This window comes from Protopterus annectens, chromosome 14.part0 (genome assembly GCF_019279795.1).
Source record: "Protopterus annectens isolate FY-2018-M chromosome 14.part0, PAN1.0, whole genome shotgun sequence".
Lineage (NCBI taxonomy): Eukaryota > Metazoa > Chordata > Ceratodontiformes > Protopteridae > Protopterus > Protopterus annectens.
Window position 1 is genome coordinate 246604249 of NC_056748.1, and position 25888 is coordinate 246630136.

Here is a 25888-nt window from a genome sequence, read left to right on the forward strand (position 1 = left end):
TACAGATCCCTCACCATGCCCCAGAATCTTGATATACTGGAAAATATTAGGGTTCAAACAAACACCCTAATAATGGGCGATTTCAACTACCTCACCATTAACTGGGAAAACTACTCATGTACCAACTCCTTTGCTCAACGCTTTCTAGAATTCATAAACTCCAATGCCCTGGATCAACTTATCCACACCTCCACCAGGGGCAATAATATCCTGGACCTTGTCATTACCAACATGAGTGACCAGTGTTCCACACCTGAAGTCAACTCCTCATTGGTCAGATCCGACCATAAGCTAATCACCACAGATATCCACATCCCACCCCCACCCCCATTAAGGAAACCACTGTAAAAAATTTCTCCAAAGCCAACTTCATGTTTCTTAAGACAGAAGTGACAAACTTCATGAAATCCATGCGGATGGGCAATACAGTTATGACTGCCGAATCTTATACAAATGTACTCTATATGCATTTACATGAGTGCATGGATTGTGCTATCCCTAGCAGAACCAAGATGGTTATCCTCCAAAAAAGGAAGCCAATCTGGTGGTCCCCTGCTATAAACAAACTCTACAACAGAAGGAAGAAACTGTTGCAAAAGAGAGTAGAATCCCATGAGTGGAGGAGCTCCCTAGTCAGCCTCAATAAGAAGCTGAGATCCCTCATAAAATCCTCCAAAGCCAGCTATGAAAACAAGATTGCCACTGACTCAAAGGACATCCACAAAGCATTCTATAGCTATGTCAAGAATCTCAGTGGCAACACCCAGATCTGCTCTGAGTTACAGCACAATGCCACCAAAAAGAGGGTTTTCCAAGTAAGCAATTTCAAGAAACAGGAAGCTGCCGGTTCAAAGGGAGGCAGTATCAAGGAAGCTAGGATCAAATTTAAGTCCCAAGGAGGCGGGGGATCTCTCACTGGAGGCCTGAGCAAGACTGTTCCTTTCAGAAAGGCTTTGCAAAGCTTATGGGACATGATGCTGGTTTCTGACAGACCCGTATGGAAATTAGACATTGCCACTAATTGAACTCTAATGGTGGCCGATGAGAAGCCCGCTTGAAAAAGTTCTGATAAGAAGTCCAGAACGTTATAGACAGGGGCTGTGAAGGGATCTATATTTCTAGCCTCTGCCCAGAAAGAGAAACGTTTCCACTTATGAGCATAAGTCTTCCTGGTTGTAGGTTTGTGCGAGGAAAGGATAATCTCACGCACAAACGTCCTATGCAAATAGAAACGTAATTGCCTATGAACGTCCAACTGGTGTAACTTGTGTTCAGCTTTGTTGGAATAATTTGGAAAAAAGACTGGCAGATCGATGGATTGATTCAAATTGTTCTCGGAGGGAACCTTGGGAAGGAACAAAGGATTAGTCCTAAGTGAAACTCTATCCTTATGGAAAACTAGATAAGGAGGACGAACACAAAGGGCTTGAAGTTCAGAAACTCTCCTCGCTGAAGTAATGGCCACCAAAAAGAGGGTTTTCCAAGTAAATAATTTCAAGGAACAGGAAGTTTCCAGTTCAAAGGGAGGCAGTATCAAGGAAGCTAGGATCAAATTTAAGTCCCAAGGAGGCGGGGGATCTCTCACTAGAGGCCTGAGCAAGATTGTTCCTTTCAGAAAGGCTTTACAAAGCTTATGGGACATGATGCTGGTTTCTGACAGGCCCATATGGAAATTAGACATTGCCGCTAATTGAACTCTAATGGTGACCGATGAGGAGCCCGCTTGAAAAAGTTCTGCTAAGAAGTCCAGAATGTTATAGACAGGGGCTGTGAAGGGATCTATATTTCTAGCCTCTGCCCAGAAAGAGAAATGTTTCCACTTACTAGCATAAGTCTTCCTGGTTGTAGGTTTGTGCAAAGAAAGGATAATCTCACTCACTGAATTGGAAATACTGGGAAGCCTGGCTAAGGTTGGAAGTGGAGCAACCAAGCAGTGAGGTTGAGAGACTGAAGAGACTGATGCAGCCCGCCCGACTGATGGATCAGGAGGTCCGGAACTGGGTCCAGATTCCAAGGCTGCTCTAGAAGGTGACGATGCAGGAATGGGAACCAGATTTGTCGAGGCCAGTAGGGGGCAATGAGGATCATCCTGCAACCCAGCATGGTAGCTTTCTGAATTAGTTTGGGAATTAGTGGAAAGGGTGGGAATGCATACAGAAGTCCCTGGGGCCAATCGTGAACTAGAGCGTCTCTGGGGGAGTGTCCGGGAAGAGGGAAGAGAGTGAAGAAACTGTCACACTTGCTGTTGAGAGGAGTTGCGAAAAGGTCGTAGCAAGGCTGACCCCATTTGCGGAAGATTCTGTCCGCTACTGTCCGGTTGATAGACCAATCATGAGGCATGAGAATAGCTCTGCTTAGCCTGTCCTCTATGACATTGGACTTCCCAGGGATGTGCGTTTCTGTCAGAAACCGTTGAGAGGAGATTGCCCACTGCCATAGTCTGAGTGCTTCTCGACATAAGGGATATGACTTGGTTCCGCCTTGCTTGTTGATGTACCACACTACAGACATAGTGTCTGTTTGAATTGCAATGGTCCCAGTGGGTAGAGAGTTCTGAAGAGCTTGCAACGCTAAAAGCACCGCCCTCATCTCCAAGATGTTTATGTGCAAGTGGTACTCGTGGGGTTGCCAGGTGCCCTGGACAGTCCTGCCCTGAAAATGCCCCCCCCACCCAATCAGGGAGGCATCCATGGTCACCGTGGCAACTGGAGGAGGAAGGACAAATGGTCTGCTCTGGGGTACTGATGGAGAGACCATCCACCAAGCCAAGTGGTTTTTGCATGACTGTGTGATTATTATCTTGTGAGACAAAGGAAGTTGTTGAAAGGACCATTGGGTAAAAAGCATCCACTGGAGAATTCTCATGTGAAAACAAGCCAGGGGAACTAATATGATCACTGCTGCCATGAGACCTAAGGTTTTTAGGATGAATCTGGCCTGAATCTTTCTGCATCCTAATAATACCTGTACATGTCGGCGAATGTCTGCCACTCTGTCTACTGGCAGCCTTGTGAACAGATCTTTCGTATTTAATCTTGCGCCTATAAAGGTTAAAGACTGACAAGGCAACAATGCAGACTTTTCAAAATTTATTGAGATACCTAGGTTGGAGCATGTTTGGATGGTATAATCCCTGTCTCTCAGCAATTGATGTCTGGTGGAAGCAGTAAGGAGCCAGTCATCTAGATATGGAAACACCTGGAATCCTTGCCATCTCAGGTGAGCAGTAACCACTGCCATGCATTTGGTGAACACCCTGGGGGCTGTGGTGAGACCAAAGGGCAGGGCTCTGAACTGGTAATGACTGGCTCCCAGCTGGAAGTGGAGAAACCTTCTGGAACGCCTGTCCATTTTGATGTGGTAGTATGCATCCTGAAGATCTATGGAGCACATCCAATTGTCCTGACCCAAAAAGGGTAGAATGGACTGAAGCATGACCATCCGGAACTTTGTTCTTTGAACAGACATGTTTAGTCTGCTGAGATCCAAAATGGGTCTCCAGTCCCCTGTCTTTTTTGGTACCAAAAAGAACTTTGAGTAAATTCTGGATCCTTGCTGGTCTTCTGGGACTTGTTGGATGGCCCGTTTTTTTAGCAGTCTTGAAAGTTCTTGTACTGCCTGTTCCCTTAGACTGGGTGGAACATCTGGGATGGGGTTGTTTGATTTTAAGGGAGTGTGGACAAACGGGATTTTGTAACCTCCGGATATGATAGACTGTACCCATCTGTCTCGAGTGATGAGATGCCAGGCTTCTGGGTACAGAGACAACCTTCCCTGATTCTGCTGACCCCGTCTGCCTCATGGGTGGCGTCTATTGTTGTTCCCTCCTCTGCCTCTGGAGGGAAACTTGCCACGTGTGTCAGGCATGGCTCCCTGGGGTTTCCGGAACCACATCTTCCCACTCTTCTGACCCTTAGGGTATGATCTAGATTGACTGGAAAAACGGACTCCAACAGCAGAGAGAGTCTTGCCTTCCTGCTCACACCTGGTAAGTGTATCTTTCATCTGAGGTCCAAACAGAGCCGAACTATCAAAAGGGGTGTTGGTGAAAGATGCCTTGAAGGGATCAGCAATGTTACATAACCGCATCCATGCATGTCTTCTCAAAGCCACGCCTGTGCCTGCGGCTCTACTTGCCCCATCAGCCGCATACGAAATGAGCCGCATGGAGGAGTTAACGATAGAATTAAGAGTCGCCAGCTGGGAATTTATCTTGTCTTGAGCCCCACAGCTGATGGATCTTGCAGGGTATCTCCTAGCTCCATGAGGAGATCCCTCTGAAGACGGGTGAAGTGGCACAAATAATTCAGCGACCGCATGGAGAAGGTCGCTGAGGAAATCATCTGCTTCCCGTATCTATCCATCATCCTAGACTCTTTATTAGGGGGATGGACAGGTACAGAAGTGTCAGCCAACTCCTTTTTCGTGGCAGCTGCTACCACCATGGCATCAATGGGGACACCCTTTGTCAGAAACTGTTTATCTTGAGGGGCCGTAATAAACTTAGTGGGCCTGCGAGGGGTTGGTCCCAGTGTGTCCGGAGCTGACCACGCCCTCCGAGCCACCACTTCCATTAATGGATCGAAAGGCGGAGACACCCAGGAGGTGGAGGGGCGAGAACCAAATGCATCCAAGTATACCGACTAATAATCAGAAGGGTTAAGGGCAGACCAGTTCCCCCTCTGCTTAAGGATCTCAAGGATGTCTGAGAAAGAGACATCTTCAGAGGGGATCTTGGGGACCCTTCCAAATCCTCCAAGTCAGTATCTGACGTGACCGACTCTGGGAAGTCAACATGTTTCCTCTTACATTTCCTCTTTCGAGGGGGCTCCTCTGAAATCTCAGGGGAGGCCTCAGAAGAGGAAGATAGACCCAGAGGGGTTACCTGGAGCATTTGATCCCCTCGCTTGGGGTCTGGAGGAGGGGCAGAGACCGAAGCAGACACCTTGGGGGGAGGAGCTGAAGGGGCTGATCGAGGTGCAGACTCAGAAGTCAGCACGCTCCTCATGACCTCGAAGGTGCCCCTGTCCGGCAGAGAAGAGGGCCCCCACTCCAAGGAGACAGGAATCCTCTCCGGCACTGAAAGGGACGGCTCTGAGGCCAATGTAGGAGCCAGGCTTACCTGCGCCGAGGCTCCGAGAGGGAGAACAGGGTCGGACAAGGGTCCGATGCCACTTGCCCCCTTGGAGCCAATGAGGGAGTCTCGGCGCCCAGATCCCTCCAAGTACGGAACCATTGAAGAAATTGGAGCCGACGAAGGAGCCGAAAGGGGAAGCATCGGCGCCGACATTTCCAGGATCCGAGCCCCAACAAGCTCCGGCTCCAAACTGACAGGAGGAGTCAGAGGAGGAACTACTTCAGAAAAAGGAGCAGCCACATCCTGATGAGGAGGGCTAGTTAAAATATTAGCCAGGGCCTCCGATTTGAGGAGTCTACTAACCACTCTCTCCAAGTCATGATCGGACAGCCTCGAGGACCGAGAAGAGTGGGACCTATGGCTCAGTTCAGATTGTAGCAAAGGTGATCCCGGAGCCAAGTGAATCGACTCCAGGGATGGCGACCTGGATCACTTACGGCTCCCTGACGGCTCCAACACCAAGGTCGGAGCCGAGAGAGATTTTGATACTTCGGTTCCGACCGGAACCGAAATTGAAACAGATGCTCCACCTGGCGACGGCTCCATACTGGGAGCCGACGGCTTGGTGGGCTTAGGGGTTTTCGCTGGCTGAGACTTTGCCAGAGACCCCTCGGGTTTTAGTAACCCCCTAAGAATTAACTTGTTCCTACGCTCCTGCAGGACTCTCGGACTAAAGCCATGACATACCAAGCAAGAGTCCTGCAGGTGTAGGGCACCCAAACAGTAAACACAAGAAGTGTGACCGTCTGACTGAGACATTTTCTGACAGCACGAGTCACACTTCTTGAACCCTGATACCTTGGTGTCCTTTGACATGTTATAGGTAAAAAGAATATCGATGGATGAATTTTTGACTAGTGCAAAAAGACACACACACTCACACACACACACACACACACACACACACACACACACACACACACACACACACACACACACACACACACACACACACACACACACACACTAGTCCCACACCTTCACACAAAAATATAAGTTAACTATACTAACAAAACTAAGAGACTATGATCTTAGACTACAAAGGCTAAACACTACTTTCTACTGAAAACAATATAAAAGGGAAGGGGATAGCCTCTAACTTAAACGGCCAACTTAGGGAGATGGTGGGGAGGGGAGAAACTCTCTAAGTAAAAATGAGTTTCCTAAGGGTCAGGAAAACACAGGGAAACTAAGACGAATCTACAGTACTACTCTGATATAACAAAAAAATTGAAAAATATACACTAAAAGTTTAACTACTAAAAATACAAAAAATTAATACCACCTGAGCCAGTGAAGCACAACTTCGTAGCTGAAGCGGCAAACGAGATCTGGGGGGTCTAGCGCCAAGCATTGTGGGATATAGGTAATATTTAGGCTTGCCTTATGGGCTTTGCTCCTGGGGGACCATTGGGTGTAGGCTTATGTGAGATGCTTGATGTTGCTTTTGGTGTGTGCTTCAGTGATTGTTGAGGAACAGTGTTGCCGTTACTTGGCTTTGGAGGACTTTGAGAATTGGGAAGGTTTCTTTTAAGGACTTCAGCATAAGACAGTATGTGTGTGGTGAGCAGTATTTATGTGAAGGATGCTGTGTGGTATTCCTAACAACCTCATTTATATGTGAGATTTTTGCCTCTAAGGAAGTTGTATATTTACATCTCCCATATACCATGTTATTTTCTTTAATGATTAACTGGTTGTCTGAGAACATGAGACAATTGCTGCATTGCCTTAGGATGCCCTAAATCTACCAAGCTCTCCACAGAGACATTTGAAAACTCCACATCCACATTGCCCAGTCCTGTAATATGGTATGCTATTTAACAAAGGTCTCCTAAGGCAGTTTCTGGGGTTAACGTCAAGATGTTATATAGTGCTAGGATATGATAGTGCTATTCCATGTGCAAGCTAGCTGATATAAGCTTAATTCTGCACAATGCCACACAGTTTAACAGGTATCCAACCAAATCCTAACTTTATAGGGAAATTCTGCTATCTAGGCATTTGCTGCTATACAGAACACTGCTAACTATTGCTGCGCAATGGGTAGCTCTGCATGAATCTGTCTGATTTATAGCAGAGAAAAAAGCTTGGAAACTGGCTCCTATGCCCTGTAGACAATAAAACAACCAAACTTTGAGCTCCCTGGAGTTATTCCCAGACAAAGAGACCATGTAAATACATTTTGCCACATGATGGATGATCTTGGACTTTCTTAATGTAAAAGCACAGCAAAAAGCAGCTCTAAAGTACAAATTAAACAACAAATAACAAACAATTACCAAGCAGCTAAGTCCCTAGCTAATTCACCCTTCTGAAAGGTGATTTGGAGACAAATAGAACTAGAAAAGCCAACACTGAAATGACTATTTTTGAGCCAAAATTAAATAAATGCTTTACAAATGATCAAACACAGTAGAGATCACTATACAAAGCACGTACACATGCAGTAAATCAAAAAAATATGTTTATCGTACCTTGGATGGCTCTAGACATAGTTTTAACATTTGAAATGAATTGCAGAGTTCTCTGTAAATGAACTCAATGCCTTGCAAACATGCCTGATTTATAGCAGAGAAAAAAGATTGAAAACTGACACTTCTGTGCACTCTAGCTGATAAACAGCCAAATGTTGAGCTCCCTGGAGTAATTCCCAACTCACAGACACCAGGTAAGCACCTTCTGCCACAAGATGGATGATCTTGGAGTTTCTTAATGTAAAAGCACAGGTCTTCAAGAAGGGTGCCTGAGATGCTTAGGCAGGGATTTTTGACAACATCAAAATAAGCAGGTGTAGTGATATGCTGCTGTTTACTTACATTGTTGGAAGTAGAAAGATGTACCTTCAAAGTGAGTAGATAAATGTATTCTCAGAGACTGAGTTAGAAAGACCTGTAAGTCATAGCTCTCAACTGTACAGATTTTTGTAGAATATCCAGATTCTTGCCTCATATTTTTGGTCCATTTTTCATACAATTGTGGTTTTCTGGTGAATTAGTGGCAAATCATTAAAGACTGACATTAGAAAATAATGACATACATTTGAGTTTCAGACCTCATATGCTTCAGAAAATTCATGCTAATGCAAAATCTGTTCTATCAAATTTGTAAGTTTGTAAAAGTAATATTTAAAAATTGCCCCTATTTTTGATCCTTTATCCCACTTTTATTTACGGGCTTGTCTAGATTTCTTGCTCTAAGAGGCTGAGAGGTAGAAGTACAGTGTAAATATGAGGCTGGTTTTACTATCAATGCAGAGGGATAATCATATCATTAGCATTCTACACAAATTTCATAGACAACAGAATTGTTCCTTATACCTGGGAGGTAATACTTGACTGCTGGTTATGCAGGGAATAGACTTGCATCTGCACAGTAAAAGTTAAATTACTAGTAGTTTGCTGAACTGACCTTAGGACTGCTGCATGATCTACAGCTCAGCCAAAAAAAGTGCCAAGCTGTGCAGTTGTTTAAATTCAAGAATCTAGGTGTGTCCAAGTGGGCTCCAAATGAAAAGAGTGACAGCCAATTGGTGAAGGATCAGGTGGGCTCTGATTCTATCAAGCAGTTATCCAGCATAAAGGAAATTCCAGTTCTTTTCACAAAAGATAGCCAACAATCACACAAGAAGCCTCACAATCCACAATGCATTGCAGTCACAGCTGGAAAAGGACTTGCAAAATAATAGATTTCTTATCTTCTCTTCTACCCCTTTCTATTTACAAAGCTTACATTGCAGCATGGTCTGTAAATCAATCCAGTCATGCAGCATGCTGTACAATCATCCAAAACTAAAAATACAGGTGGTCCTATGTAAAACAGGAATCAAGCAAACAGTGATGCTTCAAGTGGAATTTTCCCTCTGAATCAATTATCTGGAATGAAGAGGATTGCCTCTTTTCTTACAAAAAAAGCAAGTTAACAAACATGCAACTCACACAGGAGTCTTTGAAAAGTGCAGTTCTTTTACTGGACAGTGCTAGGATTTTAAAGTAAATTGGATGAGGTTGTTTCTTCTGTAGCACTAGAGTGTGCATTTAGTGGAGAAGAAGATATAAAATGGAGTGAAAAAAGAAGTTATGTACTCACCATAACATCCCATCTGTATTGTCCATTGTCATTCTTCCTCATCTGATAGGTTCAGATCCAATCCCTTGGATCCAACTTGGCTGTTGCTAAAGGTCATGCAACCAAAAACTCTCAAGCTTCTCCCTTACCCACAATGCACCAAACCCAAGTACCTCAGATCTTGTTTGCTGACTTTAGTAGAAAGGAAATATTTGCAGTCAGATAGGAAGAAGACTACATCTGGAGGTGAATATAAAGGACAGTCATGTCCTGTAACTATTCATTCTTCCCAAAGTTTACACAGGGTGGGGGTTGAGGAAGAATGAAAATGGACAACATAGATGGAACATTATGGTTAGTACATAACTTCTTTATCTGATGTTGTCAATTTTCATTCTATCCTCAACTGATGAGACGGAGTCCTAAGCTACCTAAAATACCATGGAGGACTGAAGAAAGGATATTCCTGAGCATCATTGAACCAAATGATGCTCTACCCCTGGAGATTAGATCCAATTTGTAATGAGTAACAAAGATATGGGGAGTAGCCCAAGTTTCTGATGAGCATATATCATCCATGGACATTCTTGATTGAAATACTGAAGATGTGGCCATGGATCTAGTTGACTGGGCTCATAACGGTTTTGATAGAGTAATGCCCAATTTGTTATAAACAAATAAAATACATTCAGGTAGCCACTTAAATAATGTAACTTTGGCAACTGGTTTTCCCAGTTTTACTTCTGTGAATGAAACAAACAATTGGTCAGTTTTTCTGACATCTTTTGTTCTATGCAGGTAAAAATATAATCGTCTGTGGACATCCAATAAATGCAACATGTATTCAGCTTTGTTAGCAAATTAAGGAAAGAATACTGGCAAATTAATGGACTGATTGATATTAGATTCTGACACCACCTTAGGAAGAAAGGATGCATTAGTCCATAATGTGGCCCTATCCTTGTGAAAAATCCCATATGGTGGTTTACAGGACAATGCTTGATTCTCAGAAATTCATTGGCAGAGGTAATAGCTACCAGAAAAATTGTCTGCCAGGAAAGGTATTTAAGGTTGCATGTAGCTGCTGGTTAAAAGGGGGAATAAATAACAGCCTGCAGTATCAGATTCAGGTCCAATGGAAGAGTAGGATCTTTAAAAGAGGGTCTCAGAAGAAGAGTGCCTTTCAAGAAGGCTTTGCTCAATTTATGAAATGCAACAGAAGAACCATCAAAATCAATATAAAAATTTGATATCACTGCTAACTGAACTTTAACTATAGGTGCACTACGAGTAGCTCCTTCTTTAAAAAGATGTGTCAAAAATTCAAGAATGCTATGCATCAGGGCTGAAAAAGGTTCAATATTATTTTGATGAGCCCAGTAAACAAATCTCTTCCATTTGTTGGAATAGAGCTTTCTGGTAGAAGGTTTATGGGAAGCTAAAAGTATTTGATGGACAGGTGAAGAGAGCATAGGTTGTCTGACTATTAATGGAAATGGAGAAGCCAGGCAGTCAGCATGAGGTTGGTTATGTCTGGATGAATCATGCCTGAGGGTCAGACAGGAAGTCTGGAGTCAGATCCAGTATCCAAGGTTGGTGAAGCAAGTGAAGCCAAAGGTAGGGGAACCAAATCTGTCAAGGCCAGAAGGGTGCGATGAGGATGACTTTGTTCTTCAACATGGCAGCTTTATTTTGGAATTAATGGAGTGGGTGGATAAAAGTAGAGTAGACTGGGGGGCCAATTGTGAAGTAGAGCATCCCTCAGGGATTCCCCTTGTGGAGGAATCAGGGCAAAGTAGCTGCTGCATTTGTTGTTTAAGGGGGAGCAACTAGATTGTAGCAAGGCTGGCCCCACTGATGGAAAATCAATTCCATGACATTTTTGTTGCGGGACCATTCATGAGGTAGATGAATGTACCTGCTCAGTTTTTCTGCTATCACATTGGATTTCCCTGGAATGTGCATTGCTATGAGAAAGCAGTTGGATGAGATCACCCACTGCCACACTCTGAGAACTTATTGACACAAAGTGTAGGATCTGGTCTCTCCTTGTTTGTTGATGTACCAAACTACTGACATATTGTCTGTTTGAATTGCAATTCTCCCCAATGGGAAAACATCCTGGAAGGCCTGCAATGCTAAAATCACTGCTCTCATCTTTAGGACATAGATGTGCAAGTTCAACTCTTTGGGGGGCCAAGTGCCTTGGACTGTTTCCCCCAAAAAATGTTCCCCCCACCCCAGCTGCGAAGTGTCCATGGTCACTATGGCCTTGGGCTGGGGGAGAATAAACAGATAGCCTTGTGGAACCTAATCTGGTCAAATCCACCAACTGAGATCTCTCTTGCATGCCTGAGTGATTTGTGTCTGATAAGACATGGGTTGGTATAGTACTAACATTCTGTGGCTAGCATCCACTGAAGTATTCACATGTAAAATTTGGCCAAAGGTACTAATGCTATTGCTGCTGCTATCGATCCCAGAGCTTGAAGGACCAGGTGGGCTGAAATCTTGGTACCACTTCTAACCTGTGATCTTATTGTCTGAACTCTTGAGGGCGGTAGTGAAGCTATGGTTGATTTTGTGTTGGGAATTGTTCCTATGAATTCTAGAGTCTGAGTTGGTTCTAGTTGGGGCTTTTCATAGTTTATGGTTATCCCCAGAAGAGAGCAAATCTGGAGAACCTGGTCTCTTGCCCTTATCAATTGATGTATGGTCAGAGTGGAAATGGGCTGGTCATCTAAATATGGAAAACCTGGAATCCTTGCAGTCTCAAGTGAGCTGTTATTACTCCCATGCACTTGGTAAACACCCTGGGGGCTGCGGTAAAACCAAAGGGCAGAACTCTGAATTGGTAGTGACTGGCTTGTCTGTTCTTTATATAATAGTATACATCCTGAAGGTCTATTGAGCACATCCAGTCATCCTTACCCAGAAATGGGAGACTGGACCATCCAAAACTTGATTCATCTAACTGACTTGTTTAAGATGCTGAGATCCAAAATTGGTCTTCAGTCCCCCTGTTTTCTTTGGTACTAAAAGCACCTTGAGTAAGTTGCAGATTCTATCTGGTCTGGTGTGATTCCTTGGATGACTGTCTTTTCTAGCAGCTTTTGAATTTGAATTGATGCTTTTTCCCTCTGACTGGGTGGAACATCTGGGATTTTTCTTAAGTTTGGAGGAGGAAGGGAAAAGAGAATTATATAACCTCTGGAAATGATCCTCTGCACCCAAGTATCTTTTGTTAAGCCTAGCCAGGCTGTCTGGTGCAGGGATAAAAGTCCCCCGAATGCCTCCAGAGGTGGGCAATTGGGTGTCCTTTCAAGAACACTGGTAGGATCTGTCAAAGAAGGATTCTCTGGAACCCTGCTTTTGTAGGGTACCTCTGCCTCATGGTTGTCTTCGTTCATTAGAGTTCCCTCATTTGCTTATGGGGGAATCACCTCCACATGTGTTCTGAAACAGACCCTGAGACTTCTTGAACCACATCTTTTGACCACCTTGTTGATTCCTAGAAAAGGATCTTTTAGGGGTTGAAAAATGTACGCCCATGGCAGACAGGGTATTTCCATCCTTTTTATACCTGGACAGTGTGTCCTTTACATTGGGGCCAAACAAAGATGTGCAGTCAAAGGGAAAATTGACGAATGAAGAGTTGAAGGGCTTTGCAAAATCACATAAGCACATCCAGGTATGCCTCCTAATGGAAATGCCTGAATGTGCTGCCCTTGAGGTCCCTTTGGCTACATGCAAAACCAGCCTCGTGGAAGAATTGGAACTGGATTGCAGGGTAGCTAACTGAGAAGCCACAGATGATTGAACTTAATCAGAAACAGCTCTTGAGAGGGTATTTAGCAACTCCTTAATCAAATCCCTCCAACATCTTGTAAAATGTGCCAGATAATTCAGTTACCTTAAAGCAAAGTTGGCTGAAGCATAGACATGCTTCCCAAATCTGTCCATCCCCCAGGGCTTCTTGTTGTGGGCATGGACAGTGGAAGTCTCCCCAGCAAATTCCTTTTTGGTGGTTGCAGCTATGACCATGGCATCAACGGGCATCCTGTTCCCCAAAACTGTTTGTCTACAGGTGGTGCCATAATCTTATCTGATCTCCGAGGTATAGGCTCAGTGCTGTCAGGTTCCTTCCACACCCACTGAGAGATCAACTCAATGAGCTCATCGGTGGGCGGAGGTACCCAGGAGGTACATGGGCCAGTACCGAAGGCCTCCAAGAATAAGGACTCTTCGGATAAAGGGCTGCTGGATGTCCGGCCACCACTCTGCTAAAAGGATTTCTAGGATGTCTCCAAATGAGGCATCTTCAGGAGGTGGCCATGGGGACCCTTCACCTCCATTGAAATCCATATCTTTTGTGATAGACTCCTCTGGTGAATCCAGGTGCTTCCTCTTGCATATCTTCTTCTTAAGGACCTCCTCCATGGGATGTTCTGGAGAGGTATCGGAAGAAGAAATCAAGACTGCTTGTTGGGAAGCCTGGGATCTTGGTACTAGCTGTCACTGCAGAAAGACTTGGTGAGACTCTGAATGCTGAGACATCAGGTTTGAAGATTTAGGATTCATCCTTATTGCCGAGGTAGATAAAACTCTCTTCACAGCCTCAAATGCAGATTGCCCCAGAAAAAGGGAAGATCTTGGATCCGAAAAATTAAGCTTTTAGACCACAGCCCTCCTCCACTCTGAGGGCAAAATCCCCAAGGTGGAAGCTGGAGTGGAGCTATCCAATGCTGCGGCTCTGAGGCACAGAGATGGCTGTGAAAGAATCAGAGTCAACTGCAGCACCTCAGATCTGACAGGTAAGCTTCGGCTCAGAGACCACTCTGGATTTGATGGGATTGGAGCACTCAGAGTAAGCTTTGGATCTGAGGATAAGATAATCCTCAGATCCACGCCAGATGGAGCCACAGGGCTAGGATCCAGGGACTCTGAGACCAAGGAGTCAGAGGATGAACTTGTAGTGGGGGTGTAGCAGTGGAATGGAGCTCCTGACCCTGAGTGGTAGAAGCTAAAAGGATACCTATCTGATCATGCACTGAGAAAATTTATCTCAACAGTCTTTCCACATCTTCTTATTTGGCAAAACTCCTGGAAGAATAAGCAGACATGACTGAAGGAGACCTGGGTCTATCCAAAAGAGGTGAAGGTACCCTAGAGAGTACTGCATCCACTGAAGGTGAATACCTGGTCCTAGGCATTATAATAAAAGTAGTAGGACTAGCTACAGCCAGATTTGATGAGGATAGTCTCAGATCCAAGGTAGTGGGATCAGTCAATTTTAGTTTCTTTGGATCAGACAGTTTTGTCTTTTTCGGATCCGAGGGTGAAGTTGGATCTCTTTTCAACCTTTGTCTAGAAGACTCAGAAGCCAAAGATGAAGAGGAATGCTTCGGAGACCTTGATTTTGCCTGTTTTGACTTTAATTTGGAAAATGTTTTCTCCAGATATAGCCTCTCTGAATGAAGAGGGTAAGAATCCTTCCAGAATCAACTTATTTTTGCGCTCAGCCAGAGACCTGGGGTTGAGCCCATGGCATATTGATCAATCACCCTGCAAATGAAAAGGCCCTAAGCAATATACACATAAAGTGTGTACATCTGACAATGGAAGCTTATGCCCACACTTTATAACACTTTATACACTTTTTAAAGCCTGCAGGTCCTTTTTTCCAACATATTTAAAAAAATAATAGATTTAATTAAACTTTTTTTTTTTTTTGGAAGACAGAATGGGTAATGAGAAAGAAGATGAAGAAATACTACCAGCAATGATAGATAAGACCTACTGTTAAAGTAGGAAAATCCAGGGAACAGGCCAGTGGAAAAATACTAGCAATAGTATTTAAGAAATATGTAGAGTAATCTAAAGTAATGTAAAGGGTAAGGGAAAAAGTAATCACTAATAAAGTGAAGGTAAATAGAAAATTTTTACTTACTTTGAAAAAGCTCAAGAGTAACTGGTAGACCATGTGTTTCACTGAAAGCAGACAATGGGATCTGATGAACTTGGGGTTGGTGCATTATGGGTAAGGAAGAAGTTCAAGAGTTTTTGGTTACCAAGAGCTTCAGCAACAGCTGAGTCGGATTCGAGGGATTGGCTCCAAATCCCATCAGTTGAGAACAGAATGAAAATTGACAACATCAGATCTGATGTTTTAACACTCTAAATGGAGAGACAACTCAGTATGACCTACTAATGCTCACTATTAGGAGAAAGTGAGATAAAAAATAGGAGCAAATTCACATGGTCTTAGTTTCCAATTACTTACTATAAAAGGAAGTAACCTGGTGGGCTAAATTCATGAACGTGGTCCCGTAATGAAGGATCATCTGACAGAAGACCCAGGAAGCAAGGAGTGAGAGCCCAGTTGTAGCTTCTTATGGGTTATACTTGTGGATGTACCTATTACTCTAAACTAGCTTGGCTTGGAGAGGCATGTAGCCTTGGACTTCCCTTTTGTTAAAATACAACATTTCTTAGAGGATCTATGTGGACTGAACTCCTGTGACTGAGAAGCAGCTATGGAACTGTTCATTTTGTTGTTACTACTATGTTACTAAAATGTAATAAATTGTTTTCTAGTCCTGAGGAGCTTTTCTCCCCAGGTCTCTGCTGAAAATGAGCCAAAAGCTCAGCCAGACTAACCCGGTTAACAAATGTAAAATAAATAAATAAATTTTATTCTGAAACTGAATCGTCAAATGCACTGATAACGTTGATTTGTTGATTCTTAAATAAAACTGCGATTTTACCTATAATCTTGCTTTGAACTTATAATTTGCAAACTATAAACCAAGATATCCAAAATCCAAAGTAGATGTATGAGTAGTTTATATTTAGAGATCTGTCATAAAATACAAATCTTCAATTGAGTATGAACAAAAGCAGTGTAGCATATAAAAACACATTGCATGTCAAAATACTTGTATATTATGTATCAACAATTTTATGCTGGTATCATGGAATACAGCATACAAATTATAGTGTCTGTCCTGCAGCAAAAGTAAGAAATGGTGGTCTGAAAATGAAAATGTTCAGAAAAGTTAAAAAAATAGAAAGAAAGGAAAAAGAAGGAATGAAAGGCAATTTCAGGACATGTGGGGCAAGTAACTTTCTATCTTTATGACATAATTATTAAGATTATGGGAAAAAATACAAATACATCACCACACCTCACCAATACATGAAATCCTGGGACTAAGATCCTACAACTGAAAGTACCTAAATAGAATTTTCTTAATATTATACTGGTAAAGACTGTAAGGTAACAAAGAATGCACATAATTTTGGCATACTATCAGCACTGTTACTGCTTCAAATCTGGATGTCCATATTTATGTGGAAGGCTGCACCCCCGTTACTTATTCTCTCGCAGCAAGTACAACACACCAGCTTCACACAAGCTCAGGTACAGCACTAAGCAGTGAGGCTGTGCAATGTTGGAATGGAAATAGTTAAGTGACAAATGTAGGGTACATGGCCTATTACATGATAAGGTACAGAGGATGCTTCTCTGCACAGGGTAGCAGTCCAAATTGTCAAGTGATGTTTAGCTGACCACTATGTTTAGCTGTCAGTCAAATTTTACTGAGTCCTGATTTATGACATGTGGTGTAAGTATCCTCCAACCCTCAGATTTCTGACTCAATTCTATCTTCCCTACCATAGGAAAGATTCTAGATTGCTTGTGACTCACTTGATACATCAAGCAATACCACCTTCTCTTCCAAAGGAAGCAAAGCTTTTGGTCAGCATCTGTAACAGTATATCCACAGCTATCTGGACACTGACAACATTCTTCTTGAGAATGGAGAAAGGTCTGATTACTGAAACCATTTTTATTGACCTGACCAGAGGCTTTAATCTTGTTGATCACTCATTTCTCTTAGACCATCTCATAGAAATAGGCATTAGCAATGACACACTGCCTTGGTTCACGTCAGTAAATTTCAACTCATAAACCTCTCCCCCACTGCAGAAAGGCACTTCTCTTCTTTTTTATCTACATAAACACCCCCCCCCTTTTGACTTACTCCATCTGCCTCTCCTGTTTTATTCTGATGGCATGGTCCTATTCCTCTCCAACCACTCGTTCTCTTCTCTTGAACTCGAACTTCAGGCTGATTTTCTTGTTCTTATTCAGCGAGTTAGTAATAAATAATTACTGATTAACTCCTCTAAAGCAAAAACAATGCTTTTTGGCAATAGGCAAAAGATCTCCTGTACCTCCAGACCTCTAAAAATCCTTGATCATCTGAATAAAACTATTGGAAACATGACATAATTCAAATACCTAGGAATTCAGTTGGATCCCTTCCTAAATTTCCATCTCAACCTGGACTAAACACACAAAAAAAAAACCTCTCTCCTATTCTAGGCTAATAGGATCTCCCTTTTTCTTTCTAGAACTTGTAGGAATGTCATAAGAAAGGTATCTTACTGGCTGAACTAGAATATGGTCTTCATCTGATTGTTGCATACTGTAAAAGAAATGCACTTACTAATCAAACCATCTCAAATGTCATGTGTAGAGTCATCACTCTCTCCCCAAGAAATGAACAACACTGAAGACCACTGAAAAAGCTAACTGGATGCCTATGAAATGTGCTGACTTTCTGTTTGCCTCTCAGCTGTTTAAACTTATCAAGAGTTATAACTCCCCCTCCCCAAAAGCCACCAGATTATTCAGAGATGCACCAACACACAATCTTAGAAATTTTAACCACCCAGGTCCTCTCCTCCAAACCCACCAAACTAGGCTTCAGTGCACAGCACGTGCTTTCTCAGTCTTTGGTCCCAAACTGTAGGAATCACAACACTCTAGGAAATGCAACTGCTCTCTCTCTGGTCATATAACCTAACCTTTTCCTACACTACTTTCCCGTACATGGCTTTCTCTAACTCTATTTTTGATTGTAATTATTTCGACGTGCCAGCTCACATATCCATAATGCATGTATATATTTGTGTTTTGTCATTCAAGCTGTATATAATGTCATGCATCTTTTGTCTATATACCTTCGAGCTATCTCTGATATTCACTTTATATATGTATATATATATATATATATATATATATATATATATATATATGGTATATATATATATATATATATATATATATATATATATATATATATATATATGGATCTGGGACACTTGCTCGAAAAATCAAGTGTCCGAATCCATATATACCGACCACAGTTTAACGAAAGCGCTTTAATCAAAAAAGTGCTTCTGTTAAACTGTGGACAAAAAAAACTAATTAAATGTTGGGGCTTTGCCCTGCACCAAAGTGGGGGACTGTGCCCCTATACCCCCCTACTTAAATATTCTCACTCCAAGGTCGTAATACAGTGGAGTAAAGGAATATTCCCTTACTCGCACCAAAGTTCGACTGGCACACCACTCACACATACCCAAAATTGCTGCTTCGATGAACAGCAATTTTGAGTAGACTTTCGGTGAAAGTTAAATTTGCGATAGTGTCCTATATATATATATATATATATATATATATATATATATATATATATATATATATTTATTTATTTATTTATTTATTTTCAGTTTGATTACCTAGGAAGTCCACTGGGCCGAGAAGTGCCCATTTTCAGTGGAGGACCGGGGAGAAAAGCTCCAATAGCAATACAATACTATGAAGGTTACAAAATACAATAAAGGTTACATAATGTAGAAGTAAAATACAAGAGTGAGATTCATACATTCAGGAAATTGCAAAATTCATCATAGGACAGTATAAAACAGGCACTTTTTTTTGGGGGGGGGCTCTTCAGATGTTTACAATATTTACATATTTACAAACTTGGAGTTAATTAAAGTCTGCTAGTTCTGCTTTTGGAGGAATAGAAAGAGAAAAAAAAATATATATATATATAATTATATTATATTATATTTAAGCAATAACCGATGACGTGGTGCAGTATATTGAAGATTTACCCCCTGTTGGTGTGGTTTAATCACAAAGACGAAGTCCAAGTGATTAAACAAAGGCAACCGTGGGTAAATCTTCAATATACCACAACCACAGAGTCGGTTATTGCTATTATAGAATGACATTATTTAAAAAAAAATACTTACTTTTCTTAAATAATGTCTTTGTATAACGGTGGATTTCTGTTCTTCTGCCGGTTGTGGTATACTGAGTCTGCATTTTGATGTACTGCACATGTGTATGGGACTTGCATTCCCATGCATACCTAGTACAACAAGGCTTTGAAATGGAAGCAATGGAGAAAAGAAATTCTCCGTTGCTCCATTTTCTCTTTTTTTTTTTGTAAAAAAAAAAAAAGTTTCGGGGCAGTTTATCCCAACGGAAAAAGGTCCGGGTGACTGGACCATTTTCCGTTGGTATATTGTGGGATTTACAACGGGCACGCTGGTTGGGCTGGCCAATCAGCGTGCATGTTTTAGAATATTAATAGGGATGAATTGTGTAATATATTTTATATCACACTTTGTATACAATGTCATTTATCTATTGTGTTTACCTCTGGGCTGAGGCTGAAATAGGTCCAATGGGATCAACACTCTATTCCAGTTAACAATTTAAGATAAATAAAGTAATGATTTCAATCTGCAGCCCTGCTGGATTCATGTTAGCTCTCATTCTGTTGTTTCAGTAGTTTATGATCTGATCTTTCATCTTCACCAATTTGTATTCTGATTAAGTGCAACCGACTGAATTTGAACAGTATTCTGCACTGACACCATTAGACTGCATTCTTCAGAACTGTGCTTTTGGGTTTGAATTCAACATCTTTGGTGTATGATTCTTCAGGCATTTTCAGTTAAGAGTTTGGGCTCAAGATTATATGATTTAATAAAGTATGGCAGGGTATTCTGTAGCACTGCTATCATACACAATGTAAGTTTAGAGAATTGTCAGCAAATTAACATTCCCCAATACTAAACTGTCCATCAAAACCTGCCAGGTTGTTTATCTCTAAAAATAAAACTCACAGATTGACAAAATATCAGATGTGTTTACTAGTGGAATAATAGTAGAAGAGCAACCGTTTCTCAATAGGGCATTAATTTCCCTTTACCTTTTTACTTTTCTCCACATATTATGTAGTTCTGTTGCTCCTACTTTCCTGCTCATCTGATTCAGTAGCTTATACATTTCCATGGTGAACTTATTGTCTGTTGTGAGGCATACCTATCCTTGCTGGCTTCTTTATGTTATCTATTGCTTTCATATTAAAAGCATATTCCAAGATGGATTCAAGCAGCTGGTGTAAGAATAGAACCTAGGGCCTTCTGATCTTTCAGTGGCAAAGGCAAGTGTGCTACGTGTACGGCCACTGACACTAAGAAGTAGTCGTTATTCACAAGTTGAAAGCATTAATTTCTCTGATTCATTTTTAATCATTACTATTTATTGTTTTTACTCTAAGATGTTTACATATTTTGCTAGTTATGCAAAATTAATAATACTTTGCTATTCTTGCATAAAGCAAAAAATGTATTTGGAAGATTCTAGTTGTACCAGTATTTTTGGAGATTTTGTTTTTATAGGTATATATTTCTGGCAGTTGGTGCCAAGGTTAAGATTACAAGCTTGTGGTACAGAGTTTGATTCCCTCGGCTCTAATTTTGTCTCCTGTGTGACCTTGAGCAAGTCACTTAACCAGACATTGCTCCCACTACACCCCTGAAAATGTCCCATATTTACAGTGGGCTTACCTAGTTAACAAATAGGATTATAATTACATGTAGACAGGATTTCTATATTGTGCTTCTGTGTACTTCATATAAAACGTACTCTCACAGTCACAGTATGCATAAAAGAGGTAGCCCCTGTAGACTAACTAGACCAGCCAGTTAATGTTGATGGTACAGAAAACATGGGTACCTAGTTTGCTCATGTTAGCATTGCATATAATGTGGACAGCTGAGCTGTCGAATGTTGGAAGTGGACATAGCATAGGCAGCAAATCTGTAGCAGTGTCAGCAGACAATCGGCCTAATGGTGGTGATACACATAACAAGGGCAGCCCACGTTAGAAGCTGTTATAACATGGACACCAACATAACGGAAGCACCAATAAATTATCAGTGACTTTACTAGTGGCATACTTTGGATATCAAGTCCTCACTATCACTAAATTCAACTAATATTAATTAGTTTCACTGTGCCTTTGTTAGTCACCTCTGTTTATTTTTATACATTGAATCAGAGCTGTGCTTTTACAAATGTATTGCATCATCTGCATATTTTCTCTGATTATTTCCATACAATATTTTCTTTTTATTGAGCACTGACACTGAATTGTTTTACAGTGTTGAACAGACATCTCTCAATGTCTAGTCCAAATATTTTGCACAGCTGACAATGCTGAGGCCTTGCATATTTTGTGCCTCTTCTCTGAATTCCAGCTGCAGGGTTTAGGCTATTATTAAGTCTTTTTGAATTGTTATGAATCATAATCCATTTCATTAGCTTCATAATATCAGGGACTCCAGCAATAGGTTGACAGAAGTCATTTAACATTTTATTAAAATGTTATTCAGTCTTTTAATAAAAACCTTCAGTCTTTCAATACAAAGCATGAGAATCATGTTTTTCAAGGTAATGAAGATTATTTTTTAATGATAAAGAATTCATATGAAGTATCAGAAAATGTAATGAATAGAAGATGCATACCAGTATATGATAAAATATCTAATTTTCCTGCAGTGGTTTTATGCTTCACTATCAGAACTAAAAAAAAAAATGATAATGCTGCATTGATTTATATTTTGAGATTTGGAGTGAAAATTTAACGTCTTATTATATCTAACAGTCAGCAATTGTGAGAAGCTTGATTTGCATAAAACAGGATTCTACCACAGAAGTAACTACTTGTTTGAAGACAAAGATTCAATTTCCTGTCTCTCCATTAAAGCACATTTTGAGCCAACAGATTATCCTAATTTGCTATTAAGCACATTTCACTGAATTTGTAGTGCAACATGAAAAGAAAAACAAAAAATCATTCCATCATCCACATCAGTAAGGAAAACTCTGTTAACATAATCAGATTCGCTCTCCAAAGATTAACACTACATAACACAATTTATAGTAAGTAAATCAACGACTGCCTTTTTATACCTTAGCTATACTGCTACAGAACCTCTGTTTTGACTTATGTTATTCCTCTGTCTCCCATCTTTATGCCTGCCATTTCTGTAGTGACTCACTCACACTTATTAGTTCTCTGCATATTATTCCTCATCTTCTGCGCTTAAGAAATCTGTTTTTATCCTCAGATACAATTATCTTACCTCTGCTATGCCATATTTCTGTAAGCATTATCAGCACTTCATATTCCTTATTAACGCATTCATTCCTGAACAGCAGGTGACTAATTAATCCTTTTGTTTTCTGATGTCATCTAAGCAAGGAAAATACTTGCTTTCTGAGAGCTTTCTCCAAAATACTATACTGAAAACATACTTCATATGATTTGCAAGATATGATAAACAATCTGAGTGCAAAAACTGCAAAATATGAAAGTTCTTTGGTAGACAGTATGTGCACACCAGTAATATTATCAAAAAATGCACATTTATGAGATAAAAATGGCATTTTATTTGCCAGACATTACTAGTCTTATGGTCAAATATTTTTGTAATGTACAAGATAGCCCCCTATTTGGGGGCTTTCTAATGATGTATTACAAGAGGGGTGGGAGTAGAATACTGTTGTTTTGTGATACTACAGAATCTATGCAAATTATGCATAGAACATTTCTCAGTATTTCAGAATAATATTAATCTACAAAACCATTTGTGTTAGATCATTAGATGACAAATATCAATAGCAAGATTGTATGCTTTAGTATTTTGTGTAAAATAGCACTATGTGTTCCACAGCACACTTCTCCCCTGCTCCCTTCATAATGCCTGCTAATCTCCTTACCTAACCCATCCATCTGGAGCATTTCTCCCCGGGCCTCCGCTGAAAACAGGCTCTGTGGAACCTAGTCGGACATTCCCGGTCAACAAATGTTAAATAAAATAAATAAAATAAATAAATATATACTCGCATACACACATACACTAAAACTATGCCCTTACCTAAATCTTACTCTAACTCTAGCCAACATACACTTACACACACACAAACCAAACACATGCACTAGCAGTCCCATACCTCTTTCATTCAAACATGTTCACATTTCTGAACGTTTAACAATTTGAATGCTTAGCAATTCAACCCACCCCTTCATTCACTGAACAAAAATACGTTCAGTAAATTGCATGGGAACCCAAAGTGACTCTCTTGAATTATAATCAAAATTATTATAGTTTTTGATGACCTTTGTAGTGGGAAAATGGATGAGATTGTGGAATCTTTGTTTTATTATTCATATACTGAAGAATAAAGTATTTCTTCTGTACGTTTTATTCCCACTCCACAGTTGTCTATTAAACCTTTTAATCAAGTTGACAACTGTAATACTTATATTTGCCATATTTCAATGTGATTTAATGCTGGACATATTTATGGTGGATTCTGAGTGGGTTTTTTTCCTCAAGTTTTTGAGCTGCATACTACTTCCACTGGAACACGCTTTTGTGTTTTATGTGTTTTATGGAACTAGATGTGTTACAAACCTAGACATTTTTCTAAAGATGGGATTCATTTTGGAACACCAAGGAAATATGTTATTTGGAACTAAACTACCACTCTGGTCAGATCTTTTTTATCGCCCATGGTGGTGACATCTGTTAGTTCAGATTTCATGAACTGCAATTTTTTTACTATTATTACCTGTAAAGCTTACAGCTTCAATAACAAATCAATGAGCTGCTCAGCATTACTGCATATAAGAATTCAGATGTTTAGTTAAAAACTGATTCTGTCAGGATGTTCCTCCATGAATTTACCATTTATACTGGTCTTCATAAATTAAGATTCAAGAAAATTGGTGTAGGTGTTTCACTCCTATGAAGGAACATTTAGCATCCTCTCCTTTAAATTGTCCTGAGTCAGCAGAAATTGTAAGATTGTCATTAAATTATCTGAGACAACAATTTCAAATGATTCTTTTCAATAAAAAAAATCCAGATGCAGCCATTGATGAAGTTGATGCCTGCATGAACTATCGTACTGACTGTCTTAATTAGGCTTTTGCCATTATCAGAGGTGGTTTAAATTATCCAGATGGTGAATGGCTACAAAACTCTTCAATTAGACACAGGAACACAGATTTCTTAGAAACTATGACACTGATAACTTATTTGCAGGGAGTTAGCAATGCCACCAAAGGCCCAAATATTACAGATCTAGTCCATCCTTTTGGCATGCAGATAGATACTTGCAATGGTCTCCCTTTAAATAGTTCACAAAACCAGATATTCATTGCATGGATTACTACTGCAATAAAGGTTTCTAAAATCAAATAACTACACTTTTTTATCTTCATATACTTTTTTCTCTATATGAAAGTGTTTCAGGGCAGACAAAAACAGCATGATTTATCCATTTCAAGTTTCTCAAGTAATGTTAATTTGTTACTTAATGAAGATCCATGGTCATCCTTCTATAACTTTACTCTGAATCTTGCTGATGCTTATGTGCCCCATAATAAGAACATTGAAAGGGCTTACTAATAAAACCCCTATGATAGAATGCCAGAATCAAGAGGAAACATAACAGCAAACAGTATCATATGACTGTTTAAAATGCTAAGTTCATCAAAGAAGTAACAGTTTTTGTTTTCATTCTTTTATGACTAATAGGCTGTCCACTCAAGTAAGAGCAGGTTTGGAAAACATCTTGCCACAAATGCAGTAGATAACAAAACATACTTTCTTCAATATCTTAATACTAAAAGCATCCAAATTATGCTGATAGTAAACTTAGGCATAATAGGTGCATCATTAAGAAAAAAGAGCTATATCCAATATTTTAAATGATATCTCTGGTACTACATTTATTGGCTATCCAGCAATAAACTCAGCCCTTTAGACTCAAAAAAGCAACAAGTCAGTCCTAATTTAACTATGTAGAAGGTTATTGAAGCTATGGACACCATTAAAAGTAATACTGTTGCAGGCCTCAACAGCATTCCAGGGATTATATTTTGCCATATTAAATCTTCCATTACCTCTGTACTAGCTCAGTTATTTAATTATCCTCTGCAAACTGAATCCATCCCCATTTTCTGGAAGTGGGCCACAATAATACCAGTATTTTCAACTGGTGATACACATAATCCTGCCATCATCTGATAAGTTTGAAAAGTCTTACGAGTAAGGTCTTTGAAAGGGAGTCATAGAAGCTGTGCCCTGTTGATATAATAACATCTTGAGATTCTCTTACCAATATGGTTTCACTACTGGGAGAGTGTGTTACTAACATGATGTATTTGTAATGCAAATGTTTGAATTCTTCAGAGAATGGCTTTCCAGTACATACTGCATTCTGGTCCTTGATATACTTCTTCATGAAGCTGTTAACTGACTCACTGCATAGTGCAATTGTTAACCCTTATATCACCTACTGTGTTTATTTCTGGTGCTCTGCGCATTCAATCATAGCAAAGACTGACTCCATCATATCTGATCCTTGTCATAGCTTATTTTAGGACCTTTCATATTCAATATTTTTTACTTACTATTCTTGTTTCTAGATTGGCATGGTGGGCACAATTT

General features: G+C 40.5%; 1 long non-coding RNA gene across 1 annotated transcript in view; it reads right to left on the reverse strand.

Moving 5' to 3' along the window:
- LOC122788782 overlaps nt 1-22641 on the reverse strand; it is a 71860-nt gene extending 49219 nt beyond the window's left edge. The window contains exon 1 of the long non-coding RNA XR_006362732.1: nt 22511-22641. This is a non-coding gene — a long non-coding RNA (uncharacterized LOC122788782). The remainder of the gene's footprint in view (nt 1-22510) is intronic.
- Between the last annotated feature and the right edge of the window lie 3247 nt (nt 22642-25888).